Here is a 27111-nt window from a genome sequence, read left to right on the forward strand (position 1 = left end):
GCCCCCCTTCTGAAGATGCTACAGAGGTACCCAGTTCCAATAGCCATCCCTTAGATGAGAATCATACTACAGGGGAGGAAAGTGGCGAGGATACAGAAAGTAGTGATGATGAAGGGAGAACTAGCCCAGTGCCAAGTGTTATACTTGGCCCAGCTAAACTAAGGCTATTGGGGATTGACAGTGGGTTTACCCCATTGGATCTCCCCAGTGGACTTAACACAGGGCTTGGGAGGCAAAGGAATCGCTCAGGTGACTCCAATGCTTCTCATGGCTCTAGAGGCTCTCAAGGTCACTCCAGGAAAAGGATGACCACCCCTCAGAGGAGGGAACATGAGGCCAGAATGCAGGAAGCCCAGCTGAGGATCAGGAAGCAGGAGCTAGAAGTAGCCCTGATGGAAGAAAAACTGAACAAGGCTAGGCAACCTAGAGAGAGTGGGTCTATACCCACTGGTGGCAGCATTGTCCCTAAGGACAAAGATAGGGTCTTTGATAATAGGAACCTGTCTAAGGTTGTGCCCCCCTACAAAAGTGGGGATGACATCCACAAATGGATAACTGCTCTTGAGAGAGCCTGCAAAGTACAGCAGGTTCCTGAAGACCAGTGGGCAGCAATCCTCTGGCTCTCCTTTGAAGGAAGAGGCAGAGACAGACTCCTCACTGTTAGAGAAGAAGATGTCAGAAATTACAGAGTCCTGAAGAGTGTTCTGGTAGATGGGTTAGGCTTAACCACTGAACAGTACAGGTTAATGTTCAGAGACACCCAAAAGACACAGACTCAGGACTGGTCTGAATATGTTGAATGTGCCACTAAGGCTTTGGAGGGTTGGTTGCTGGGAAGTAAGGTATCTGATTTTACAGGATTGTATAATTTGATGATGAGAGAACAGATTTTAAATAACTGTCAAAACCAGCAACTGCATCAACACTTGGTTGACTCTGATCTGACCTCTCCCCAAGAATTGGGAAAGAAGGCAGACAAATGGGTCAGAACCAGGGTTAAGCAAAAGAACCAGAACCAGGGCCAAGGGGGTGATCAGAAGAAAACAGACCAAAAGGGTGGAGATCAGAAATCTAAAGACCAGAAGTCTTCAACAGGGCCCCAAACTACTGCTAAGGAGGGTGGGTCCCAACAACAGTCCAAAAAGAAGAAAGAAGGTCAAAAGAAACCCTGGTGCAATCATTGCAAAAATACAACTCACTGGACTAGTGATTGCAAAAAGGGTGGAGCCCCCAACACTGTTGCCCCTAAGGCACCTGCTCCCAGTACTACTGTTAGCAGTGTTGGTCCCCAGACAAAGGGTGTAGTGGGAATCACTATGGGAACTGAAGGAGATTCTGACTTAGACAGAACCCTGACACAGGCAGTCTTGATCTGTGATGGGGACATTGATTTGTCCCTGACTGTGAGCCCCAGTAACCTGGGCAAGTACAGACAGACTCCTTTAATTAATGACAAAGTGGCTCAAGCCTACAGGGACACATGTGCCAGTGTCACTATGGTGACACCAGGCTTTGTGGACCCTGGACAGTACATACCAGGTGAGAACTACCTGGTGACCAATGCCAGCAATGCCACTACTTCACATAGTGTGGCAGTTGTTAACTTCTCATGGGGAGGGGTAACTGGCCTCAAAAGGGTTGTGGTTAGTGCAGACCTCCCAGTAGAATGTTTGTTGGGCAATGACCTAGAGAGTTCTCTATGGTCAGAAGTGGAGTACAGGACTCATGCAGAGATGTTAGGTATATCATCACATGTCCTTGCTGTGACCAGGTCACAGGCCAAAAAGTGCCTCACTGAACCTCAGGTCTTGGATCCTGGAACGATGGACCAAGCACCTACCAAGAAGAAGAACAGGAGGGTCAAGGCTGTGCCTTCCCCCCTGCCTCAGAGTGATGATCAGCCTTCCCAGGAAGCTGATCGAGAGGACCCTGAAGGAACTGTCCCTGAAGAGCTTGAACCTGATCAGGTTGAGTTTCTGGGGACAGGGGGACCTTCAAGGGCTGACTTGAGGCAGGCTCAGTTATCCTGTCCCTCTCTTGAACCCCTCAGACAGCTGGCTGCTGCTGAGGCTGCTGGGAATGCTCAAGGTACCCATAAAGTGTATTGGGATGAAGGGCTCCTTTATTCAGAGGCTAGAGACCCCAAGCCTGGTGCTACCAGGAGGTTGGTTATACCTCTGCAATTTAGGGGCTTCCTTCTTACCTTGGCCCATGATATTCCTTTAGCAGGAAACTTAGGCCAGAACAAGACTTGGGACAGGCTTGTCCCTCACTTTCACTGGCCTCATATGAATGAAGATACAAAGGAGTTTTGTCGCTCCTGTGTGACCTGCCAAGCCAGTGGCAAATCAGGTGGCACAACAAAGGCCCCCCTAATACCACTACCTGTGGTGGGGGTCCCCTTTGAAAGAGTGGGAATAGACATAGTGGGTCCCATGGATCCTCCCACTGCATCTGGGCACAGATTTATACTGGTGGTAGTGGATCATGCCACCAGGTATCCAGAGGCAATTCCCCTTAGGACCACTACAGCTCCTGTTGTGGCCAGGGCCCTGCTGGGAGTATTCTCCAGAGTGGGGTTTCCTAAGGAGGTAGTATCTGACAGAGGTACCAACTTTATGTCAGGATACTTGACAGCTATGTGGAAGGAATGTGGTGTCAACTACAAGTTCACCACCCCTTATCACCCACAATGCAATGGGCTTGTTGAGAGATTCAACAAGACCCTAAAGGGTATGATCAAAGGATTACCTGAAAAGCTCAGGCGAAGATGGGACATCCTTCTACCCTGCCTTCTGTTTGCTTACAGAGAGGTCCCACAAAAAGGAGTTGGCTACAGCCCCTTTGAATTGTTGTTTGGGCACCCTGTAAGAGGCCCACTGTGTTTGGTGAAGGAAGGATGGGAGTTACCTCTCAAAAAGCCTAAGCTAGACATAGTGGACTATGTACTTGGTCACCGCTCCAGGATGGCTGAGTATATGGAGAAGGCATCCAAAAACCTTGAGGCAAGCCAGGCCTTACAGAAAGCTTGGCATGACCAAAAGGCTGTCTTGGTTGAGTTTCAGCCAGGACAGAAGGTATGGGTGTTGGAGCCAGTGGCCCCAGCAGCACTCCAAGACAAATGGTCTGGACCCCATACAATCCTGGAAAAGAAGGGAGAGGTCACCTACTTGGTCGACCTAGGAACTCCCAGGAGTCCCCACAGGGTACTCCATGTTAACAGGCTTAAAGCATATGTTGACAGGGCAGACATGGGCTTGCTCATGGCTACAGATGAGGGACAGGAGGAAGAGAGTGACCCTCTCCCAGACCTGTTGTCTCAGAACCCTGAAGATGGCTCAGTTGAAGGAGTGACCCTTGGAGGCAACCTCACTGCCCATCAGCAGACTGAATGTAGACAGGTTCTACAATCATTTTCACATATGTTTTCCTTGATACCTAGTCAAACTGACTGGTGTACCCATGTGCTGGACACTGGTGACAGTCTGCCTGTAAAGAACAAGCTTTACAGACAACCTGACCACGTCAGGGACTGTATAAAGGCTGAGGTACATAAAATGCTGGAATTAGGTGTCATTGAACCCTCAGAGAGCCCCTGGGCTAGCCCAGTGGTTCTGGTCCCCAAACCTCACACCAAAGATGGCAAGAGAGAGATGAGGTTCTGTGTGGACTACAGGGGTCTCAATGCTGTCACCAGGACAGATGCACACCCTATTCCAAGAGCAGATGAGCTCATAGACAAACTAGCTACTGCAAAGTTTTTGAGCACATTTGACTTAACAGCTGGCTATTGGCAAATCAGATTAGCTGAGGAGTCTAAGGCCAAAACAGCATTCTCAACCCCAGGTGGGCACTACCAGTTTGTGGTGATGCCCTTTGGTCTGAAGAATGCACCTGACACCTTCCAAAGGCTGGTGAACCAAGTCCTTACTGGGTTGGATGACTTTTGCGCAGCATATCTTGATGACATTGCTGTCTTTAGCTCCACCTGGGAGGATCACCTGATCCACCTGAAGAAGGCTCTTGAGGCTCTGCAAAGGGCAGACCTCACTATCAAGGCTACTAAGTGCCAGATAGGGCAGAGTAAGGTTGTATATTTGGGCCACCTTGTAGGTGGAGGCCAAGTTCAACCACTGGAGAGTAAGATACAATCCATCAAGGACTGGTCCCCTCCAACCACCCAGACTCAAGTTCGAGCTTTCTTGGGCTTGACTGGGTACTACAGGAAGTTTGTTAAGAACTATGGGTCCATTGTGACTCCTCTTAATGATCTGACATCCAAGAAGATGCCCAAAAAGGTTCAGTGGACAGTAAGCTGTCAAAAGGCATTTAATGACCTGAAGGAGGCCATGTGCTCTGCACCTATCCTGAAAAGTCCTGACTACTCCAAAGAGTTTATTGTCCAAACAGATGCTTCTGAGTTGGGTGTGGGAGCTGTGCTGTCACAACTTAATGTAGATGGTCAAGACCAACCCATTGCTTTTATTAGCAGAAGGTTGACCCCCAGAGAGAAGAATTGGTCAGCTATTGAGAGGGAGGCCTTTGCTGTGGTGTGGGCCCTGAAGAAGCTGAGGCCATACTTGTTTGGCACTCACTTCAAGATTCAGACCGACCATAAGCCCATCTTGTGGCTAAATCAGATGAAGGGTGAAAACCCCAAACTGCTTAGGTGGTCCATTTCCCTACAGGGGATGGACTTTACAGTGGAGCACCGGCCAGGTACTGACCATGGGAATGCAGATGGTCTCTCCAGGTACTTCCACTTAGGACATGAAGACGAGACTGGTCAAGGCTAGTTTAATGTCCCAGCGTTTGGGGGGGGGGGTTGTGTAGGAGAGTAGGGTCTGCTATCCTATGGTCACCCCAAATTTTTGCTTTTTGCTTCACTGGTTTTTGACATATTGAGGCTGTGGGCCTGCCAATCAGACCCCCAGCCTGCTGTTCTCTCTACTAAATTAAAACTATGCACCCTAGGTGCATAACCAATTGGAAGTGGATCACCCTGTCAGCCCCTGTACCAGTGTACACTAGGTACCCAGGGCATTGGTGTACCCAAGGCCTGCCAAGGGCTGAAGCATGTATTATGCCACCCCAGGCTTGGCCTAACAATTTGACACAACTGGCTGATCACTCAGCTGGGGTAAGTTGGTGTCATCACCTCTTACTAAGGTGTAGTATACCTATACCTAACCTTAAATGGGACACCTGGTAACCTATAAGTCACTCCTTTGGCAGGCCTTAACAATCCTGAAGGCAGAGTGCGTGGTTCCATGTGAGATGGTGCTCTGGCATGAGCTGAGCCTGTCTGCAGTGGTCGGAACAACTTCCTTCTACTGTTTCCAGATATCGTCATACCATATACTCCTAAGTGCATTATGAACCTCGCGGTTAAATGCTATCTTTGGTTTGGCTTTATCAAAACATGTCGAGTAAGGTGTCATACGAATTGGAATACTAACCCCTCGCCAATTCTGGCGACGGGGTTAGCATTCCACCCTTCTAGAGGGACACGACATGTACAGTACCTGAAACCCGGGTAAAATCAGACATAGCCTCAGCTCCACAAAATGGATGCTGCCACCACAGACACAAGTCTGCCCTCCTGCTGCTGGGAGTCCTTCCAGCTTGGGAGGTGTGGACAAAGGGTTTCCTGCCAGGGGAGGTGCATGCACCACCCCAGACAGGATTTTGTGTATTGGTCAGGTAGGGCTTGAAAGAAACCAGACATGCCTGTGGCTCACAAGGAGCCTCGGTGCATATGCCACTTCAAACCGGTCCTGGGGCACACCAGTCCCGGGCCTGGGGCGAGCTGGACAAAGGATTGGGGGTGTAACCACCCCCCTTCCTGGTCCCACCCATAGGGAGGGACCTAGCAGGTAGTCCGGCCCCTAGAATCCGCTTAAAGGTAGGAGCTGTGTCCTAAGACTTCAGACATCCTGGAATCAACTTGAAACTAAGAAGAAGACGGGAACTTCGACATTCTGCTGCACAGAAGACTGAAGGAAATCTCCCCTGTGGTCAGGGAGTGACCACCTTGCTAACGCAAGCACCATCCAGCGAATCAACGTCTGCTTTGCCGCCGCCTCCCGCCGGAGCCCGAGCCCGAGCCCAGAGACTGACAAGACCTGGACCTCCAGACCTCTCACCGCCCGATCCACAGTCCCTGAAAAGAGGAGACCCGTGGAGGCACCGAGACACGTGGAGCCAGCCATCTTGGAACGACTACGACAAGCTGACAAGTGCAACAACCGAGGCTCCCTCCAAGTTGTGCTTTGGGATCTGAGAAGCCCAACACCCGAGCAGCATCTGCACCAAAGGTGAGCCCCCCAGCATCTCCACGATCTGCGTGGGGCCCTTCTGCATTTTGCCACTCGACGCGCCTAACCGGTTGCTGGCCCGCTGGCTAGTAGCCATCTTGGCGACGAACTTCAAGAAATACACCGCTGGTCTGGTTGCTCCAGACTGGCCCTTGCTCCCCTCCAAAGGAGCAGTCCTTCTGACCTTGCTGGTCAGAACCATCAGCTTATTTCATCTCCTACAACAATTGCTTTTGCCAAGGCTTGTTTGCTTCGATCAAGTTGCCGACACCGCCGACAGCGAGAGCCTGCGTGGGACAGCTCGTGAACCGACTCCTGGACGTCGTCGACCTCCAGGGACCACGTGGCTGCAGAGACAAGCTACACCTTTCTTCCTGTTTGCACCCGACATTGCCTGGTACCCACCTGGTGCCACGCCGGTCACTGGCTAGTGACTGTGAACACTGTCCCCTCTGCTTACAGGTCTTCAACATCTCCGATCCACTCTTGGATCCACTGCATCTCTCCCGGACCGACCGCCTGCAGCATCTTTGTCTTCAGGCTCCACGGAACAGATAGAAGAAACCCGACGTACTTCGAGGCCTATGCACCCGCTTCCTGTGGGTGAGGTAAAGCTGGCACACCTGTGCCCAAGTGTAGTATTACATCTCTAGTGCCTGTGTTCCAAATCTTGAGTTCCTAGTCCATCCGGAAGATCCTTTTTGCAGTAACTTTGTACTTTTTACGCACCCATTGAAACCTATGGGAGCACGCGTGTGACTATTTGCTCTGCACACGCCACCCGTGGACCTCCTGGTCACTAACTGACGTTAGCTCCTTGTAGGCCCAGCGATTCTAGAGGCCCTAGGCCTTTTCCCTTTTCTGTTCGTGGTACTTATACCACTATTTTAGTATATGGTTCGAGTGGCCACCAGGGCCTATCCATATAAAGTGCAACTTCTGTGTATTCTACTGTAATCTTGTTTGACGATTTGTGCTCCTGTGCTCATAAAGAGACTAGGGGTTACTTTGAGAAATAAATACATATATATTTTGAATATATATCTGTGTGGTGTCCTTTCATTGGTATAAAAGGGGGTTGCATTTGGTAAAACAGCTGGCTTAACACGCTTCACGAGTTTAGCCTCAAAGACTGCTTAGCCTACGCTACCACTAGGGCAGCTAGTCCGAAAAGGTTGACTTACAACCACACCATAAGGGTTGCTTGGCATGGTACAAGGTGATCACTTTAACTAGTGAGCATCATATACCAGGCCAACTTCTCACAGTCACCCTGTAGGCCTTGTGCCTCACAGGAGTGCTGTCCCCAGTGTCCACATCATGGACACACCACTGAGTGACACCAGGGATTAAGGAGAACAGATCAGGGAATTGTACCAACAGATGGCGACAATCTTGCTGCTGCTCAGGGGTCAGTGTGTCAGAGAGGACAACACCATCCACTGACCCATCTTTTTCTTTTGCACACAGGAGGTCAGGAAGAGGCTCACTCTCCTCCTCCACCCCAGCATCTGTGGCAAGGAGCATGCCCACTTCGGACCTTTCTAAGTGGGGCTTTAACCGGTTGACATGCAGGACCCTTAAGGGGTTCCTGGGAGACTTCAAGTCCACCAAGTAGGTGACATCACTCTTTTTCTCCACAACCTCAAATGGTCCAGTCCACCTGTCCTTGAGCGCACAAGGTTCCACAGGGGCCATGACCCAAACTTTCTGACCAGGTTGAAGCTCAACCAGAGTGGCATTCTGATCGTACCACCGCTTCATCTCTTCCTGGGTGGCCTCCAGATTTGCCTGAGCAAGATCTCTGAAGCGCCGAGTCTGGTTCCTAAAGGCCAGCATGTAACTATATACATCCTGGGGAGGTTTCCTGGGAGATTGCTCCCAGCCTTCTTTGACCAGACTCAAAGGTCCTCTTACCGGGTGACCATACAAAAGCTCAAAGGGGCTGAACCCTAGAGACTTTTGTGGCACCTCACGGTAAGCAAACAGCAGGCATGGCAAGAGGACGTCCCATTTACGCCTCATTGGTTCTTCAAGACCCATGATCATGCCTTTTAGGGTCCGGTTGAATCTCTCAACCAGCCCGTTACCTTGAGGGTGGTAAGGAGTGGTAAACTTGTAGGTTACCCCACACTCCTTCCACAGAGACTTCATATAATTGGAAATGAAGTTGGTGCCCCGGTCTGACACCACCTCTCTGGGGAACCCCATGCGGGAGAAAACACCCATCAGTGCCCGTCCCACCACGGGGGCCGTCACTGTGCGGAGAGGGATGGCTTCCGGGTACCGGGTGGCATGGTCCACCAAGACCAGGATAAACCAGGATAAACCTGTTGCCCATGGCTGTCTTGGGGTCCAGTGGCCCCACAATGTCAATTCCCACTCACTCAAAGGGGGTACTGACGACGGGAAAAGGTTGGAGGGGAGCCTTCTGCTTCCGCCCACTTTTCCCACTGGCCTGGCAAGTTTGACAGGTCCTACAATGGATATCTGAATCCCTTCTCATCTGGAGCCAATAAAAATGGGTGACAAGCCTGTCATAGGTCTTGTCCTGCCCCAGATGTCCAGCTAACGGAACGTCATGAGCCAACCCCAGTAGGAAGGCTCTGAAGCGCTGGGGTACCACCAGCACACGGGCTGACCCAGGTTCAGCAGCCTTAGGCTCGCTATACAGGAGGTCGTTCTCCCAGTAGACCCAATGTGATTCTGACTGATCACCTGTCGTTTGGGCTGAGGCCTGCTGCCTCATACCTACAAGAGAAGGGCACACTTTCTGTTCAGCACAAAATTCCTCCCTGGAGGGACCACCATCCTGCTGCCAATGGGTCAGCTCGGGCAGGTCTCCCAGTTCGGCCACTTGTTCTCCTGTCGGTTCCAGGGCATCCCCCTCAGGGTCTGCTCCCTCCTGGACCGCGGGAACGATGGGGGACGGTTTCCTGCGCCCCCTTCCCCTTCTCTTCACGGTTGGGACCTGGGTCATACTTTCAGGCTCCAGGGCCCCATCAACACCCTTACTGACTGACATGGACCGGGTGGTCGCACACACCCACTCAGGCAGACCCAACATTTCCAGATGCGATTTTCTCTCCACCTTAGCCCAAGGGGAGTCCTCCAAATCATTGCCCAGGAGACAATCAACAGGCATGGCGGGCCTCACAGCAACCTGAAGAGTACCTGAGACCCCCCCCCACTCAAAGGGAACTTGAGCTACCTCACACTGACTCTGTGAGTTGTCAGCAGCTACAACGGGGTAGAATGCATGAGGGACCACCTGCTCTCTGGACACCAAGTGACACTTGACAGCTGTCACACTCGCTCCGGTGTCTCTGAGAGCTTCCACCCTATGGCCATTAATGGTCACCCACTGCCTATATTTCTTAGTGTTACTAGGCAGAGGGGTTGGAGGGACCACGTCTCCTAAAGAGACCAGGGACATTTCTGCGGGACCCCACCTACCGGGGGCACCCATCTCATCCCCTCCCAGGGCTACACTCGCTACCTGACGAGGGGGTGCACGCGGCGGTGCATTCGAATCCTTCATGGGACACTGGGGATCATAATAACGGTGTCCCACCTGCTTACAGGCATAGCAGGTCATGGGGCCCCTGTGAACAGGTTTACCTGTTGGAGCCTCTGGCTTCTTTACAGGGGGAGGCTGGGAACCCTTCCCTTGGTTCCCTTGGGGACTACTTTGGGGCCCTTTCTGAAACTCCCTCTGTTTACCCCTGTCCCCCCACTCTTCTGCTGGGGACCCTGCCCACCTTTGGCTGAGTCTCCCACTGGACCCTTGTGGACCCTGGTACTGACCCAGCGGTCCGCCTCCTCAGCAAGTTTTCTAGGGTTAGATATCTTGCTATCAACAAGGTGCTGGCGTAGCTCTGGAAAACAGTTATTAGACAAGTGCTACCAAGCAAACAAATCATAAAGAACATCATAACTATCAACCTTGCTACCCTTTATCCAACCATCCATGGTTCTGCAGAAAAAAGACACATATTCAACCCACGTAGTACCAGGCAACTTCTTACATTCTCTAAAGGTTTGTCTGTACTTTTCTGGAGTTAAGCCATATCTCAGCATTAAAGCATCTTTCATATGAGTATAAGACATCCTATCCTCAGCAGGAAGGCTCAACAAGGTATCTCTCCCTTCATTTGTAAAGCGGCTCCACAACCCCGTTCCCCAATCTTTCTCAGGGACCCGGTGGGCCAACAATGCTAACTCATACGCTTTAAACCATTGGCTAATATCTTCATTCTTACTGTAATCTTTGATCACATCCTTAGGAAAATAAAACCTACTTTCTGCAGGCACAGATGGAGTGCTGCCACCAGAGGGATTCAACTCTAAACTCTTAGTTTTAAGCTCCATCTCCCTCACCATCTTCTCACGTTCAAACGCTAATTTCTCTCTCTCAAAATCTAATCTTTTGCTCTCCATTTCAGCTTCTCTCTTGCTTCTTGCATTCTCTAATTCCAACTGCCCTCCTAATTTAAGTTTTGCCATTTCTAACTTGTACCCCCTCTCCTTCTCCCTGTCTTCTAATTCTTCGGGGGAAAGGCTCCTAGAGGACGCACTACTGCCTGGAGATGACACTGGCCCACCTGTGGGCTCTTCCTCTTCCTCTTCTTCTTCCTCTTCCGGTACCACCACCGGATCAGAGGGATTTCTGGCCTCTAACCAGGCCTTCAGCGCTTTGAGGAAGCCCTCTTTCTTTGAGACACCTGTGGTAGGAACTTTAAACTGCTTGCAAAATCCTTTTAGATCTTTTAGCATGTAGGAATCTATCTTCTCCTTATCAAATTCCCCCACAACATTCTCCACAGGTGTAGCAGCTCCGGCATTCTCCATGGTCAAAACTGGCAGTGTTTAAAAAAAATAAGTTCCAGGAAAGCGGAGAACAAAAATAGAATATCCTACCAAAAACAGATTGTGGCTGCGTTATGGTCTGCTTTCACTATGTAGCGCACACTAATCACTGCACATGAGTCATAAATGCAAAGTTCAAATCCCACCGCTGACCACCAATGTTAGAACCGGCGGTCTCTAGTTGGCAGAGGTATACACTTCTGACAAATAGGGACCAACCAACTCTAGTCAGGGAAAGGGGATTACACACTCAGATAACCCCTGCTACCCCCTTGGTAGCTTGGCAGAGCAGACAGGCTTATCTCAGAGGCAGTGTGTTAAGCATTTATGACCACATACAGTAATAAAGTGAATACCCTACAGATGGACACGACACAGAAGTTATTATAAAAAATAGTATTTTTTATATAAGGCTTAGCACAAGACCAAATAACAACAAAAATATACCACAGTCTTAATAAATACTCTTTGGAAGGAAAAATAATAGTTCAGGTAAGGTTCCTTCTTGGCAAATAGTTCTTTAGCAAAGTATTCTTCTGAGCACAGTTCTCTGGCAACAATGTAACCCCCACAGGAGTCACACGACGTCGAGTCTACAAGATTCCCAAGGTTCGGCGTCGACCGCGAGGAGCGCTACGTCGAGCCTGGAGTTGCAACAGACGCCACAAGTACAGTACCTTGAGAAACGAAGAAAACGATGATCCACGGCGTCAAGATGTCGGCGTCGAGGTCGGCGTCGATCGTGCCTCGGAGTCGGGTCAATCCGCAGCGGCGTCGAGGGATGTCGGGCCGGAGCAGCGCTCACGGCGTCGATGCGATCAGCAGCGGCGTCGGGACGGGGTCGCTTGGAGGTGGAGCCGATACTCACTCCTCACTGGCGTCGATGCCGGCGTCGAGACGGGGTCACTTGGAGCCGGGGCCGATACCCACTGCTCACTGGCGTTGCTGCTGGCGTCGATCGGGCCCGGCGGCCGGCGTCGAAGGCTCGGGACACTGGAGCCGTTACTCACGATGTCGAGCTGGATTCGGCGGCGTCGGCGGCGTCGAGACTGCAGATTTTCCCTTGTGTACTGGAAACAACACTTTCCAGCAATTCAGCAAATGGTGAAGTCCTTTGGCCCTGTGACTTCAGCAGGAGACTGGCACTCTTCCAGCCCTTGGAGATTTCCTAGCAAGTGTTCAGAGAGTACACACCAAGTTCCTCTCTCCTTGTTCCTTGGCAAAAATAAAGAAGCAGCTTTCAGGTTCCTCCACAGCAAAACAGCACTCTGGCAGAAAGGGGAGGCAAGTCCTTAGATCAGCAGGCTTCTTGTCCTTGGTACAGGTTTCCTTGTCAGAAGTGATCTCAGTTCTTGGTTCAGGGGTCCTTCTCTTATACCCCTTTTTCCCTTTGTTCCCTTTGTCCAAGCAGGGAGATTCCCACCAGCTCAGGTTTGTTGTGGGTGTTGCCAGGCAGAGGCACCTGGCCTATTCACTGAGCAGGGCAGAGTCCTCAGCCGCCCAGCAGGAGGCGGAGCCAGTATTGTCACTGGCAGGAGCAGGGCTATCAGTCGCCCAGCAGGAGGCGGAGCCAGTATTGTGTCAGGCAGGGCAGGCTACTCTTCCCTCACTCTATGTGTAAACGCCCCATTCACCCCACACTGACTCATTCAGACCTCTGGAGCCACCCAGCCCCTGACACACACACCAAACCAGCAGAGACCGGTAGATAGTTGGACAAGAAAATAGCCACTTTCTAAAAGTGCTATTTTCAAACATAGAATTTAAAAACCATCCATCCTACAGGGTGTGTTATTAAATTCTGAGTTCAGGGATACTAAACTCGACTTGCTACCATGCTCCCTGAGTCAGATAGATTATAATGGAGTTAATAATCAGTCTGCCCAGTCTGGCCTATTGGAGGCAGGTAGCCCTTCAATAGTGAAAAACGAAAATGGCTGTAATTCACTATTAGGTCATGCCACACACATCAGGGCATGACCTACCTTTTACCAACAATGCACCCTGCCCTAGGGCCTACCATAGAGGTGTCTGAAATGTGGCAAAGTGAAGGTTTAGAGACTGGCAAGTAGGTTTCCTTGCCAAGTCGACATGGCAGTCAGGGACTGCACGCAGGCGCTGCGGTGGCAGGCCTGAGACACATTTTACACGCTGCTTCTGTGGGTGGCACAACCAGTGCTGCAAGCCCACCAGCAGCAGTTAACTTACACGCCCTTGGCACACGCAGTGCACTAGACTAGGGTCTGAACAGTAAGTCAACCAAGCCAATCATGGTAACACCAATCAATGTAACAATTTAACATAGGGAGCACTTGCACTGTGGCACTGATCAGCAGTGGCACAGTGCCCAAAGCAATAATCCAGCAAAAACATCGTAAACAGAGGAGGCAAACAGAAAAAAATGGAGGAGAGACTCATGCCAATGATGCCAGGTCTAACACCCATAGTACAACTAGTTTAACATTCTTGGATGTGGAGGTACGACCTACGGAATCAGGATTGATCACAACACTGTTCACAAAACCCACAGATAAGAACACTGCTCTCCATTTTAAAAGTCATCACCCCAAAAGTCTCAAGGATAATTTGCCATATGGCCAGTACTTGCGTGTTCGACGGAACTGCACACGCAAAGAAGACTATGAAATACATTCAGAACTTTTGACTAGGAAACTAAAAGAAAAGGGATACCCGTCGAAACTCCTCAAGCATTCATGCAAACGTGTGTGGTTCACACCACGTGAAGTCCTGCTAGAGAAACAAAAAACAAAAAAACTATGACTCGTCTTGTGTGTGTCTCCACGTTTGGTCCACACACAAATTCATTCAAGAAAATTGTACGCCAGAATTGGCACTTGATAAAGGACATTGATAAGGATCTTCAGATCCCATTATTCACATTAAAAAAGAATGTCAGTATTAGACAGCGCATCATAAGGGCATCGGATGATTCCCTCAAAAGGTCTGAATCGCTACGGCCATTCTTGAACCTACCGCCAATAGTGGGACACCACAGATGTGGAAACTGTCAAGCCTGCAGCTCCACTATGGAAGGCACTGAATTCACAAATGCTAATGACAAGTGGAAACACAAATACATGTAAGACCAAGAACGTGGTCTATGCCATAATTTGCCCTTGTTCTTTGATCTACATTGGCAAAACAACACAAGAGATTAGACACTGACTAACCCAAAACCGATCACGAATTAGGAACAAGGTGATCAATGCACCCCTGGTCGCACACTTTGATGAGCTTAAACACACAGAAAAGGATTTCCAATGGACAGTCCTAAGCGTGATTAAACCAAACCCGAGAAGAGGAGACCTGGAAAGGACACTGCTCCAAAGAGAGGCTTACCTTATAATGCACTTCAACACTGCCATCAGTGGACTGAATGAGATGTCCAAAATTAATAGATTGTGAACCCATATATTCAGAATATTTGAAATGCGTGCCTAGTTTATTTACTCCATTATTGATTGCCTAAATTATAATCCACTTCATATGCCTTGTCACCTACGGACTGGTAATATAAACAAAACTCCATTAACCAGAATGCCCAGCAATGACCGTGTGACTCATCCTGCAGGATGCAATTTACAAGTTATGCCTTGAGTGAATTAGACCCCTCTTCCACATTACAGAGATGCCGAAGGAATGAAGTCGTAGAGGGACGTTGCTAGGAATCTGAAAGAATTACCCAGGCAAGTTTCTTTTTATGCGCGCGGTCACGCCACTGATTCAATCCTTGAACGGCGTTACACTGTGAAAATATACCTCACTCTTTTCATTCTTCCACCACACAGGAGCAGCGCCAAAGGCTTTAGAATGCCAGCGTCCCTCTGCAGCGACAATCACAATTCTTTCTGTTAGAGGATATTTTTGCTAAAACAGCGCTTTCAGAAGCATGCGCATAGGCTATAAAATATATCCCATATGCAATGTTTTGACAGGCTAATACCTACTGTGTGACCTGGCTGCACTCGTACCCACATTCAAGCCCGAAACTGCATTATAATTAAAGAAAACCACACCAGAGACTACTAATAAAGTTGCTTCACGAATTACATAAGGCAAGTCTTATTTCTTACCAGTTTTACTTTTAACAAGGCACGCAATTCATCCACACATGTTGCCAATGCTGTGGAATAGTCCTTAATAAAGTTCTTGGGGCAATTTTTTTGTAGCGTGCACCGTAAAAATACAGCCGTTTCATTTACTTTTTTCAGAAATTTCTTTGAACGTTGCAGTTCATTCTACCAATGAATGCGTAACATCTCTTGAATTGAATTGAAATTAAATTTATAAAGCGCAGCATATGCCCGAAGGCGTCTTGGTGCTATACATGATCTGGGAGCATATAGAAACATGAAGAAGGCCAAAATCGAAATTAAATGTTTAGATGGTTTGTGTAAACAGCCAGGTTTTCAGGCCTTTCCTAAAATGGATCAAGGAAGAAGCTGATTTGAAGGTGATGGGTAATGTATTCCACAACCTAGCTGCTGATCTGAAGATGCTCTTGCCTCCCCAGGTAGCCTTTTTGAAAGGGGTGATTACCATGTTCCTAGCTGTTTCGGACTGCAAGGATCTATTTGGAACATACCATTTTAGTTTATTCCTAAACTGTGTTGGTCCAAGATTGTGCAGTGATTTAAAAGTCAGGCATAGAACTTTAAACCGACATCTCTGCCTGACTGGGAGCCAGTGTAGTTTTTTTATTGCTTCTTTGGCAGAGACATTATTTGGAATATTAAAAATGAGGCGTGCCGCCGCATTCTGTACAATCTGGAGCCTGTTGAGCAGGCCTGAATTGGTGGTAAGATAAAGGCTATTGCAATAGTCTATACGGGAAAGGACCAAGGCCAGGGTTACTGTTTTTAAAAGATCCTCTGGTATAAACTGCTTTATTTTGTTAATTAGTCTGATGGCACAGAAAGAAATGGCTGTGATTTTGTTAATTTGGGCCTTGAACTTAAGTTCTTTATCAATGATAAAACCCAAGTCCTTAGTTTTAACTGTGGGTGCTGGAAGCACTCCAAGTACAGATGGCCACCAATCAGGTGTCCAAAGAGAGGGTTTATTACCAAAGATGACGACCTCTGTCTTAGTTGCATTCAGCTTTAAACAGTTGACATCCATCCAATCGCTCACATTCTTCATGCAGATCTTAAAGGCTTCACCCGGGTGCTTTTCTTCATTTGTTAAGGACACCACAATCTGTGTATTGTCAGCATAGGAAGCCAAGACGAAACCTGCTTTTTTTATTATTGAGGCAAGTGGTGCAACATATAGATTAAAAAGTGTGGGGCTCAGGGCAGAGCCCTGTGGAACTCCACATGGTAACGAAAATAGTTTAGAGGTTGCTGATCCCATTACTACATTAAGTTGCCTATTGGTTAGAAAGGATTTTAGGAGTTCTAGTGCCATGCCTTTTATTCCTGCTTCTAACATACGGGCAGCCAAGATCTCATGGCTGACCGTATCGAAGGCTGCCGAGAGCTCAAGCAGCACCAGAGCGGCCGTGCCTCCTTCGTCTAAAATTGACTGAATATGTTCCGTAATGGTGATTAAAGCTGATTCGGTGCTGTGAAGCTTCCTAAAACCATGTTGTGTTTCATCTAGTATGCCAATAGATTCAATGTGTTCAGTAATTGGTTTATTCATTAAATTCTCGATACATTTGGCGGCGAAGGGTAATCTTGCAATAGGGCGATAGTTACCGACTTCTGAACTATCAAGATTATGTTTCTTCAAGAGAGGGAGAATTGAGATTCCACTGGTGAATACTGTGTTAATAATAGAGCCCAGATACACTGCCAATTGTGTGGGGATCAAATGCATTATACTAGGTGGGCAGGGATCATATGGAGAGCCTGATTTAATTGATCGAATTAGGTCTGATACTTGTTCAACAGAGGGCATTTTAAAATCGGATAAGCCAGTTAGGTCTTTCTTGGAATAGGTTTTAAAGTTAATCTGACAGTCGATACTTGTGAAGTTATCATAAATGTCGGTCACCTTTTTTGAAAAAAGTTTGCTAACTCATTACAAAAGTCCTGACTTGCTTCCTTGTAACAACCCATATTGGGTTTAGCCAGTTTGTTAACTACCGAAAAAAGAGTTTTATTGGTGTCACAGGCATTTCTTATTTTTTCGGTAAAATAAACAGTCTTGGCTTTTAACATAACTTTCTTATGTTTTGCAAGTTTCCCTTTGTATGCTATTTTCTCCTCTGCCTCATAGTTTCTTCTCCATTCTTGCACTTACTTTCGTTTTCATGAAAGGTAAGAATAGACTTATGAAAAGAGCAATCATAAGTAGGACAAGCATAAGTCACAATTTACACGTACATTACTTTTATATTCTATCACACTGTAGAGTCCAACCTAGTCCTGGTCCTGAGGAGAACCCTCAAAGAAAAATAAGGTTCCAAAACGCATCGACCACACACAGCTAGCCGCAAGAATCATCGCTTCACTGAATGATACAGTGTGCAAACAAGGAACTCAGCCTGTTGTAACGTAAATGCAGACTAGCTGTTTATAGCAGGATACAGTAACGTAAAGTACAAAGAAGTCTGTACCGCTATTATTTCCTTTCTAAATTAAGGACTGGTCATTCATGTTGCTAATGTTTTTTGTTTCATAATTGTCTAATGTAAATTGAATCGTATTTATTATTGATGTTTTGTTGAATGGTTACATGCATGTCCCTTTTCGATGGCAAGAGTTTGATGTTTTCTATGTATGTTTTACAAAGAAATGTATAAAAAAAGGTGAAATAAAAACACCAAACCCACTTTGTGTTGAAAGAGGCTTGTCTAAATAGATTTAGTCGAACCGCACGTCCAAACAATCTTCTATTACTACCAAAACCAGCAGTAGGCATTTAAACCAATACACTGTTACAGCTTATACTAACGTAAAGGCCCACCTTCGAATAGTATTTGATGTCTAAATAAATATTTCTGTAGCATTCATTTAGGTTCCAGGCATACGTGCTGCACTGTGATATCTACAGTCATTTTGCAAAATGAACACACATTTAAGATGTAATATTCTTCTCATTTTCTGTCAATACATACATTGTATATGAAGCATATTCAGTGTGTCTATTAATGCGAGCAAACAATCTATAGATGTATAAGCAAGTTCTACATTTCCAGTACAATTATTTGCTCAGGTTTTCACCTGCTTTGCGCAATAAATATTTCGGTAGCTCCTACCAGCGCTCCTCAGGAGACTTGGGGGCTGCAGCTGTAAACCCCCAGGCTCCTAAAGTTGCACAACCTGGTGAGAGTTTAAGTGTGCATGTTGGGCTGGATAGAGCAAGGCACCATCCAACCCCACATGTGCACTTCACCCCCCAAGGCCCAGCTCAACCACGTCAATCATGATTCAGGCTCCAAACCCGACCCTGCCCCACACTCACTCTCAGACTTAAAGGCAAACTCTGCAATGCCACTAGCCAACATGTGTATGGGGCCGCCTGGGGCAACAAAATAAACAATGCCCCCACATCCCAATAAAGAAACTGCCCCTGCCCGCACAGGGAGATTAAATGAATTACAAATAGCAACAGGCACCGACATGAGCAGGAAATGCAGTGACTGGCAGTAGGTGGGGGAACAGCATTGCACAGGAAGATTAAGTGAATTGCGTGCAGCGAAAGGTGCCAACACGAGCGGGAAATACAGTGACGGGCGGGAGTGATGGAGGGACAGCACAGGGCGCTGAGACAAAAGAAAAAGTAGTCCAACAAACCTATGTAAATGGCCAAGAGTGAACGGATCCATGTAGCACGGTCAGTCTCCATGGTGTGAATAAAACAGCCAGAAGGCGGGACAAGTGTAAATTATTTACTAAAGAAACCAAAGGAATCTTGAAAGGCAGACCAAGGAACGAATGAAAAGCGACATGTGTACTAAAAGCCCACAGAGAAGATACAACATCTCTCAAGAGACAGCGTATGCGCTTCCTAGGCTCAAACTTTAAACCAAACAGAAAACCAATGATACGTGGTTGCCCATACAGATGAACAAAAAAATATTGCTGAGGTATGGGGACAATCTGCTGTAGGAACAAAAGACCTGTACTGCAAGAAGAGATTGGCCGCAGAAGCCAGCTTCATATCCAGGTCATGGTCTTTCCCTCTGGAACACCAGCAATTACCCCCAAAAACAATATATATGAAAAAAAGATACAAGTATGTGGGAATTTGGTAAAGAGAGACAGTGATACCTGTGGAGAATTTACCTAGTATAGTCACCGGTGCATGGTGCTTTGGTGACTTGTCAGTGAAAATTTGCAATTACTCAACGAGGATCAGAAGCAGGCAAAGTGTAGGATCAGGCAAGAAACAAGGACATCTAGGAAATGCAATAATAAAAAAACTAAAACAGGATCTTTTACCTGGAGGTTATGGAAGACTGAGGAAGGGCCTTCCAGGTTAGGAAGAAACAAAGGAACAATCAGAGTAATGAAAGAATTGCATCAAGAACAATTTGGGCAGAAGATACGCTAAAGCAAGTTTCCTTTCAACTACTGGATTGTACGGCTCCTGTTTATTCAGGTCGTTCACTGTATTTGCAGTCCCTGCACATGTTTTGCTCCCCCTGTGTCTCTTTCATGTTTCTCCCCTCTTATTTACACTTCTTGTGACCTCAGCTCCTGTGTCTGGATTCAGAAATGCTAGAGACGGTCTGACTTAAAGTCATGCTCTCGCCTTCAGCATCTCCTGGTGTTCACGAGCTCAGGGGAGGTCTCCGGCTACTTGCTGTGTTTACTACCAGCATTTCTGACCAGAGCATCAGCCTATTCACTTTATGGCTGGTGAGTGGGCTAATCTGCTTCTCCCCTTTCCTTCGGAGTATGGCTGTCAAACTTCAGAAACCTGCTGAGATGCCATCCAGTGTGTTTATTTTCTAATATCTTGCTTGCCTATTTTCCTCCACTGAACGTGCTTGTTTGAGTGGATTTGCATTGGTAGGGGCTGTGATGTCAAAACTCCCACACAACTCTCCTTGGTCATAACAAATGTCCTTGCACCTTCTTCTCCTGTTTTAGAAATGTTCACTTCATGCCTCTGTGTGGGTTGAAGGCACACAGTATAAAAGGTTTTGGTTGATGTGTTTGAAACACTTTACAGAATATTATAAAGCATTTACAGAAGATGACAAAGCATACAAGAACCAGACCCTAAGCAAACTTGTGAGGTATATATGGTACACTATGGGTCAAGAAGTTATTCAATGGCCTGGAATCCTTAAATTGAATCCACATTTAAAGGACAAAGATGTAAGACATTACAGCTAAGGGCGTATCTTCACATTACTGGTATGGTCACAGGGTCAACCAATGACCCATGTATTATGCTGACTGAGAATACGTTGAACATTGCAAAATAAAATATAAGCCCTTATAACCACAAGTACCTGGGAGTTACCACCACATCATAATAACAAATATTACAGAATAAGGTCTAATTAATAAATACATGCAAAATATCACTTGCAGTAACCCTGGTGTACGCAGAGTAGCCCATGCTAAACATGCAAACCAGAAGGGAATAGAAGCCTTTTTTGATAATCTTGTTTACAACTGTCCTGGAGTCCCTGATTCCCCCAGAATAATGTAGAAGGCAGCTACTACAACACTTCAGGACTGAGGGTTGGTTAATGAATAGCTTCTAATTCAAGAGCATTGTCAACCTTCAACAGTCACATCAACATTGAAGAAATTAACACTTGGATGTAGAGTGCTTTCTAGGGAACTCCAGAGGCACCAGGCTTGCAGAGAGGAAATGTCGAGCAAATCATCTCACAGTTTCAGTCCAGAAGGAAGGATCAAAGTGCCAGGGAAAGTTTAAGCAATGGTACAGCCTGACAAAGAGCTCAGATATGTATATATCCCTATAGAAGGAACATCACTAGTGCAACAGAAAGGAAGGTACACAAACTAATGTTCAGCATTTACCATAATTGTGTGCAGGTGCTGCCATAAAAACATGCATGCAGCTTGACATAAAATCGTGTGCTCTGCTGGGAAATGTTTTTGGGGGGATTTGAAATTCTCAATGTAATAAGGAAGTAACCTGAAAACCAATACCTCCAAAGAGGGTTTCCATAGTATTCCTAAATCCAAGGTCTGTAAATGGAATTGGTAGAGTGAAAGATCTAAACATAAGACAATCAGTGGAGGGTGGTGTGTAGGGATAGAAACCAAGTTGAATACCATGCTTCTAACCCAAGACTAGAAACATTGATAAGACAACACTTCAAATGAACACCTGAAAGAGGTAATCTTCAATGAGAGAGTCAATAACTGAAGGATATCATCATATCATAACAGTGGTAGACTTAATATTTGATGTATGTTAGAAGGTGATTTATCAATTGGGGTGGATGGTAGTCCGCCATAAGCAATGAAGTCACGAATGTCATTAGGTCCTGGCAAATGTTTAGCCTAATCCCTGGCAGCTATGGCATCGTTGGCTGGACACTTTTGGTACCTTCATCCGTTAAAGATTTCTGTCTTCAGGCTTAGCCTCTTTTTTGGAGATCGAAATCTATCTGGGTGGTGAGGTAGCAGACTGCATCTGGGAAGCTTACACCGAAGTGGGATAGGCCTATCCACTAAACTAGATTTTCAGGTGGCAAAAAGCTCAGAGCAGGACCAACCTGATTTTCTTGTCCAGCACGGTCGTGCCTTGGGTGGATTGACTTGGGTGATTTGGACGTGCAGACCTCTGGATAACTAGAACCAAAGTATTCAGGGATTTCCAAATAAGTCCTTTTGGACATAACTTAGACTCTGAGAACATCAAAGACAGCACTTTGGGGTCAGGACTCATCCGAGGAGCGGCCACCAACAAGATCCAGTCCTCTTTTAGTTGCAACTGGTCACTCCAGGAAAGAGCCTTTGGTAGCTTTTGATGTCCCTGTAGCCACACAGGGGGTCAGCCAGCTGACCTCTTGGAGTCCATTTCTCTGTCCTGGGTACATGTGGGACCAGATGCTGTCCTTCAAGTCTCCAATCAATGTTCAGACAGCAGTTTCAGCCCTCTTCTGTTTTTTCCGCAGATCCAGAATATGTGCTATAAAGCTGGTACCTCATACACAGCTCCACAGTTTTTACTCGCCAGCGTGTGGGTGTGAGATTGATCCAGCGGCGTACCAACAATAGACACTCCACTACCAAATATTCACCTTGGCCCATAAACACACAATTGAGTAAACCGCTGGAGTCAAAGTTTATACATATTTTCTATAATTTCCACAATAATCAGGATTAGTTATTTGTTACCTCTGTTCATCTCAAACTAACCCTTTCACTGATCAAGTAGTTCTTTCCTCTGGTCGATGGACCATTAGTTGAACTAGTTGATGGTGACAGTGTGCATAACTCTAACTTTTCTATATTTAAAGTAAAATAATCACGGACTCAGGAAGGTTTAAAATGTTTATCCAAATTTCAAGCGCATGTGAGCTATCTCAAACACACAGTGCAATCACCATCATTCTTAGGAGCGAAAAGTCAATTAAATCATCGGACAAATATAACAGGGACTTACTCAATGAACAATGTCTAAGGAAAAGGAAAGGATAGAGAGAAAAGAACATTTGCAAATAACGTGAAATTATAGTTTCCAAGAATGGTGTGAAGACCAACCCCCATGCCAAAGTTCTGGTAAGGGTTCCCCGGGAAAGGTCAGGAGACAAAGACATCGGGACAGGATTCAGGACAGGATAGTTGACCTCTCTAGAATACCTACGATTGCGCCGCACCCCTCTCTGACACTCTCTTCCTCCTCGAGATTCTTCCGCGATCTTCTTATCTAACCCAATTAAATTAGGATAGAAGGTTCTGCATTCGGCTCTTCATCAGCATCTCAAAGCATCTCTCCCAGCAACAGCATTCATGGATCTCCACATCTACCACTACTAACTAACTAAGGCTATCTCAATTACACCTTTCGTTCTTCATGTTCCACCCACTAAAGTTTCAATATCGTAAAAATACGGGATCTAATTGGTCAGGCAAGGGGGGGAAATCATCACACCATGCTTACATGTCATTTAAATCAGTTCAACCATTGTTCACAAACCCATTCCCTTCATTTTTTATTCATAATTTTAGTTCACACACGCATTCACATTTTATTTGCAACATTTTTATAACGGTCTGAATGCGAGTCCACATCGTTGAACTTTTCACCAACTGTTCCCAGGGTATAACACTTGCGACCTTGGCTCCTGTTCAACATCTAAGTCATCATTCCGGCTTAACTTTCAGTGGACATGCGCAGTCTTCCCTTTACTCAGCTTACTTCAGTTATACAAGAGAGGCCCAAATGTGCACTAGTGAAAGTCAGAAAGACAAATATTAATTTCACGAACAAATGGTTTCACTGTATACCACCCATCTCTACTTTATTCCCCTTTACTTATTAATACTTTTCCTGCATTAGCATTAGAAAAATAGCTTGTTTTCGCTTCAGCTAAGCAGATGCCATGCACGCGAGTCTTCAAGTCTCCATTTTAGTGTCTTCTGCCCATGCGCAAGAATTTCCCTCCAAGCGAAAGCTCGTCATACTGCGTAAATGCAGTTGACACATGCGCAGTAAAGATTTCCCGTTTAAAGCGGTTTCAGTCCTTCGTTCATGTTATTCACGTTAGTAAACACATAAGCAAGCTTCACTAACCCGCGTATTCATGTGATGCGCATTAGTTTTACACTAAACAATTTTAATAACTTGTTAGTGAGTTAAAGGAGCGGATTGCTTCTGAGCAAGTCTCTTTTCTAAGAGTCCTTGCTCCATCAACATTCCATAATCCATGAGAAAAATATTCCCAGGGGAAAACCTTCACCCCTTTGCAGCACACCCTCTTTGCCTTACTGCAAACTATTCCACATTGCAACATTGTAAGGAAAGCCTAAGATGGCACAGGTCCTCTGCCCCTGAAGAGAGCCTGTGGGTCAGCCAAGAGAGTGTTTAGAAAAACGAGCAGCCCCTCCTCCTCAGCTACACCAACCTGGTTCTGGGACCAGCACCACCTCACTGGGTTGGTGCTCAAATGTCTATGGAGGGCCAAAAGATCAAAGGGTTCCCTTCCCGAGGCTTTCTCTTAAACTTGATTCTGAATGGATGGGTTTACGCTTGTCAGTTTGCAGTACACTTTAATCCTAACCCCTCCGAGCTGCTGTTACTGGTGTCACATACCTCAAACCCAGCCCATCGTGTCATCAGACCTAAGCCATGGCCCTGCTCTGGGAGCGGTTTTCTCACCTCATTAAGGTCAAGCACTGAGAGGGGCATCCTCTGGCAGGCTAATGCAAATTAGCCTCTGGAAGCTTCAGGCAGGGCAAATGTAACTTCCTTAAAATTAATCATAAATGTACCTTAACCTTTGAACTGGATTTTTAATAATTAATAATATAATTGAACTTTTTCTGTAGCTTGTCTCAAACCTGAGATAGCAAAATTAATATATTAATCTGCAGGGGGCGTGGCTTGGCGCCCGCGAGTGATGGCGGCACTCGAGTGAGGCTTCGGGACGGCACCGAGAGACAAGCCGGTTCCTGCTTGTCAACCCTGGAGATAAACAGCCGAAGATGCGTCGGAATATGCCTTGACTCCAATTGCCTTCGGTGGAAGCCTTTTCTTGCCTCCGCGACGCTACAACTGACACCAGTAAGTTCTGACAGGCTTTTCACGGTGGCGGCCACCATCTTAGACTCTCTGAATGGCGCCCGTTACGTTGCGGATACCGCACCATTTGCACTTAAGAAGCAGTTCAGGATTCCCACACTCCAGCACAACCAAAGGTGTGGCCCCAGGGACCGTTATATCCACATTTGAGATCCAATATGCAATATAAACTGTAATTTGAGTGCAACATTTTCTCATGGACCCATAACTACAACCAGGAATCCAAAACATGCGAGGACTTTTTTGTAAAACATAAACCTGGCTGTGTGCTTCGGGCTATAGGGTCCTGCCTGGTGTGATCACACTGGATTCACACTGCAGCGGTACATCCTGTACCGAGGAGTACTACGACAAAGCTGCGACTCGCATCTACTTCCAAATTACACTGTCATCTTCCAGTCAGTCGCTGAAACCCTAGGAGGGTGCGAGGAGCAGCACTCGGGGGGCTTATTGACAATGTAAGGTAATCACCTCAAAGCATTTCGGAGCTGAAGAAACAGTCTAAAAGGTTTCACTTGGTAGTTTTAGAGACATCCAGGGGGATTCAAAGAAGATTGAAGGAACGAAGGTAACGCGCAGGATGGTAGAATGCGATTGAGCACTGAACTTTTGTAGACAATAACCACAAAGTGACTACTGACATTAATGTATAATAATACCAGACACTCGGGCATTGTAAGCTACCAAACCGAGACAGCACAGGCCAGGAAATATTCATTACGAGAGCGCCCTGGTGACTATACACACTTGAGTTATATGGAGACGGCTGCATCCCCTTCATAACGTACTCAATTAACCCCATACACCTGCCATGCCACATTTTGTGTTGTCTACGTTTTAGCTTCCTGTACATCTACTGGGTCAATAATTCCTCGGCTTTGTTACATGGGTAGGCTCAAGTCAATGTCGCACCTGCCCCGTTCGACCAAACCTCATATTGTGAAGAACTCCAAGGTTTTTTCTGCTTTTTCACAATTGGAAGACTCCCTTAATACATCTGGCTCAGATACACCAATGGATCCTTCCAGGCCTGCGCAGGATAATTCTAAATCTAATACGAAGAGGCTTAAGTCGAACTCCCTCTCACCCCCAAAGCATCCGGGGCCAGTATCCATGGAATTATTGTTAGAAGAAATAAGATCCTTACGTCCTTTTATGGAAGAGACTAATATTAAGCTCCAGGTCCTTACAGATAACTGGTCACAAATGGAAACAAGGGTTACATCGATTGAAAAATCTGTTCAGTCGTTCCAAGAGACATCCTCTGTTGTCTCAAACCTGAAATCTCAAGTTTTGGACCTTCAGCAACAAGTGGAGCAGCTGGAAAACAGAAGTAGGCGCAACAATCTTCGTATTTACGGCCTAGTTGAAGGAATCGAGGGGTCTGACCCAATCACTTTCTTCAAGTCGTTCCTCCCCAAGCTCTTGCACTTGTCACAGGACAAGGCCCTCAACATTCAACGTGCCCATAGACTGGGTCGACCACCTTCTTCTGCTTCTTCCTCACAGAGACCCAGAGGGGTTATTCTCTACTTTTTGGAATATACAGATCTCCTGATGGTACTAACAGCGGCTAAATCTTCTCCAAATCTGACCTGGTCTGGTTCGTCCCTGTTCTTCGCACAGGACTATGCTAAGGCTACTGCCAATCGTCGTAAGGTTTTCCTGCGCTTCAGAAATGATCTACGTGCGCTGGGAGCGTGATATGGCCTCTATCACCCGTGTCTCTTCAAAGTTACTTATAACAATAAGACTACCACCTATGAAGACCCAGTGCGCTTACAAAGCTTCATCAATGCGCACAAATCATCTGCTATGGATGCCTCTGGATCATCCTCCTTTGCTCCTGGTTGACTAGTGCTTTTATGATCCTCTTGTTTGCAGTTAACCTGAGTTTTTCTGATTCTCCAGATATTCACTTTGCCATTCTTCACTGTTTATGCTTGTTGGTTGTCCCTTATTCTACATGTTTGTCATGGTTTCATCATAATTTCCTGATATGTCTTAATCCTTTTTTCTCCTTTTTTGTTCTCCAGGAACTTTTGTTTCGTGTTTTGATGATGTCTCCCGGTCCTTGCCTCGTTGCTCCTGGATGTGCCGCCTCACTCATGTGGCCCCTTCCCTCCTCCACCCTCTCTCGCATCCTTCCTTTGTAGGTATGTTCCCTCTCTATTCCCTTATTTGTCTTCCCTGTGCATCCATTGCTTTTTCC

This window comes from Triturus cristatus, chromosome 1_2 (genome assembly GCF_964204655.1).
Source record: "Triturus cristatus chromosome 1_2, aTriCri1.1, whole genome shotgun sequence".
Taxonomy (NCBI): domain Eukaryota; kingdom Metazoa; phylum Chordata; class Amphibia; order Caudata; family Salamandridae; genus Triturus; species Triturus cristatus.